The sequence below is a fragment of the Papio anubis genome, unplaced genomic scaffold, assembly GCF_008728515.1.
Source record: "Papio anubis isolate 15944 unplaced genomic scaffold, Panubis1.0 scaffold1876, whole genome shotgun sequence".
NCBI classification, from domain to species: Eukaryota; Metazoa; Chordata; class Mammalia; order Primates; family Cercopithecidae; genus Papio; species Papio anubis.
In genome coordinates, this window is record NW_022161884.1 from 1 (window position 1) to 3,084 (window position 3,084).

The 3,084-nt window shown below is 46.2% G+C and overlaps 1 non-coding gene across 1 annotated transcript; it reads left to right on the forward strand.

The window, feature by feature from the left end:
• Window positions 1-508: 508 nt before the first annotated feature.
• On the forward strand, window positions 509-672 carry LOC116272768. The gene has a single exon (XR_004181341.1). It is a non-coding gene; the product is annotated as a U1 spliceosomal RNA (small nuclear RNA).
• The last annotated feature ends 2,412 nt before the right edge of the window (window positions 673-3,084 follow it).

The window sequence follows — 3,084 nt, forward strand, 5'->3', positions numbered from 1 at the left end:
CCGGTTTCTTTTGTAATCCTAAACGTTCCGCACAGGACTTTTTGCGATTTAAAAGCCATTATTTGAAGAAGGCTGCGCAGGATCCATCTGGCAGCGGAAACTGCTCCGCAACACAGGATAAGGACCCACTTCTTTGGGAGAGAACAGAATCCAGGGCGGGAGGGAAAAAGGGAGAGGCAGACGTCACTTCCCCTTGCCGGCTCCTGCAGCCAATTGGTCGGCTGAGTGGCAGAAAGGCAGAGGGGGACTGGGAAAGGCACTGTCGGTGACATCACGGATAAGGCGACTTCTATGTAGATGAGGCAGCGCAAGGGCTGCTGCTTGAACACCTCCTGCTTCCGCACGAAGGAATTGCCATGCCGTGGAGCGGGTTCAGGACCGTTGGTAGGACTTGAGAAGCCCAGCTGTGTGTCAGGGCTAGAAGGGCTCGGGAGTGCGCGTGGCAAGTGACCGTGAGTGTAAAGGGTGAGGCTTATGAGGCTATGGCGGGGCAGAGGTCTAGGAACTCATACTTACCTGGCAGGGGAGATACCATGATCACGAAGGTGGTTTTCCCAGGGCGAGGCTTATCCATTGCACTCCGGATGTGCTGACCCCTGCGATTTCCCCAAATGTGGGAAACTCGACTGCATAATTTGTGGTAGTGGGGGACTGCGTTCGCGCTTTCCCCTGTCTTTTTGTGTTTAAAGAATAGACTGTATAATAAGGGTTGCCTTTTTTTCTTCGTTTGCTTTCCAAACGTAATTTTAACAGTGGATGACTTGGAAATGGGAAATAACATGTCGCTTCTCTGCCAGAGGTAATATGAGCGTCAGCGGTTGTAGCACAAGCTAACTTGAGTGAGGGCCCCACAGCTCTTTCCCTTCTAAAGACGAGCTTTTCGCAGAGATTGGTCCAAAGTCTCCAGTCTTGGGTTCTCATTCTCTGTGTCTTTCTAGCCCCCAGTCACTTTTTACAGTCTCTGTTTCTAACCGGACCCCCCACACGCGTTTGTAGGATTTCTGTGCTATCGGGGAATGTTGTTCTCACCTCCTAGAGCCAGGTAGAACCATGTAGATGGGCGCTGCTCCTCTTGGGAAGAAAGGCAAGGCCTTTGGGCCTCTTCCTGTCCCTGCTGGGTTGTAGATGGCAATATGCTTATTTTATGTAGGGGAACGGTTTGCTGGTGCCTCCAGGTGTTCTAGCGCATATTCATATCCAGGCCTGCACGTCAGAACTGCAGTCTCACCTGTTGTCTTGGGCTGAAATGCGCCAGTGATCCTCCCCTGAAGTTTATATAGTGGAAGTTTTGAGGAGCCAGGGTCCAGTTTCCTATCTCCTGCCCTTTTACATATCTTGTCTTTCTTCAGATTCTCTTTTGCTTACAGCTCTTGTTTGAGGTGTCGCTTATACATCCTACATCCATCATTGCCAGGCAACTCTAGATAGGCACTCAATTCCATCCTTCCCCACTCTTAAGCAGCCTCCCTTTCCTATTTCTGGTGCCAGTGTCCTCCCTGTCCCTCTTCTTCAGGGCCCCTTGCTTATCACCTTCATGGACAGAAAATACTAGCCCTCTCCCTCAACCTGCTATGGCTTTAGCACTCCTTGACACGGGCCAGTACCCTGGCACCCCTTAATACCTTTCAAATTGCAATTGTAAATGCATCTCTTTTAACTCCTGTAGGCATCTGATTGGTTTTGTCCCCTGCACTACACGTAATCTCCACTCAAAGAAGAAAACCCCAGGGCTAGCGATGGCGGGTTCTGGGCATTTCAGCCGGGCTCTCCCAGGGTATGTTTTCTGACTCCTACCTACTTGATCAACTGAGGCTGTGAGTTCAGGACCAATCCTGACTACCATGGTGAAACTCCACCTCACTTTAAAAATACATTAAAAATAATTTAAAAAAAAAAAAAAGAATAGCCGGGCGTGACGTGGTGTGTGGTCTGTGCCTTACCTAGAGGTTGAGGCAGGAGAATCACTCTGAACCTGGGAGGCGGAGGCTGCAGTGAGCTGAGATCGTACAAGCATTGCACTTAGGCCTGGTGGACAGAGCAAGACTCTGTCTAAAAATGAAAAAATTTAGTCCATCTGAGAGCACATTATTGGAGATAGTACAACTCTGCATCCACAGGCACTTGCGTAGATCTGAACCCACTGAGCTTACTGGCTCATGTTCCCTGGCGGTTCTAAGCATCATGGAGCAGAAATTGAGCCTCCCATTACTTTTACTCACTAAGTATGGCTATAGGACAGATCTCTCTCACAATGGCTACTATTGCATCACATTTGCCATCAGTGTGGGTTTTGCCTTGAGGTTATGAAGTGAATTCTGGGGATAGTCTCTGATGGGTCAGGTTGACTCTTGTCCCAAGGACTACAGTGAGCAGCTAATCTTGGTCTGTGAGTCTTTTTTACTGGCTTCTATTTATTGTCCTGAGAATAATGGTATTCTCTGATACTTGAGACTGCAGCAATGATAAGTTGTTCAGATCTTTGTCTCTTCCAATGTTTGGTAAAAAATATATGGGTCCAATAGTTGTCACATTCAAAAAGTGACATCTCTGTTACAAGAGTGCGATCTTACTTACTCAATGTCCCTCCCACCCAACTCTCTTCCAAAGGAGCTCTCATTTGAACAAATTTACTTCATCTAAAAGACATCTTAGTGCATATAAGAAAAACTAAATCTGTAGCATGTAAGGAGCAGTTTTGATTGGTGTATTCCAGGTTTCTAACCAGCTGAAAAATTCAAATACATGTCCTTTTAAGGATTAACTTTTAAAACTACACTATAGAAAGGGAGAGAAAAGACATGGATCATGCTACAAGCAAATGGAATCCAGCACTTTCTACAACTATACAAATCAAATTTTAATAATCAGAACATTAAGGAAGTCTAGTCCGTAAATGAAATGAATGAAAGAATTATTCACTCCAATTGCCATACGCCCTAGAAAGAGAATGTCCTGTCCACTCCAAAAGGGCACTACAATATTACCTTGGGATTTTCAGCAATGAAGGCCCCCAAGGAGCTTACTGATGTCTATGTTTTCTAGTTTATTTCCTTCACTGATAAACATTGTTAATAGGATACTACT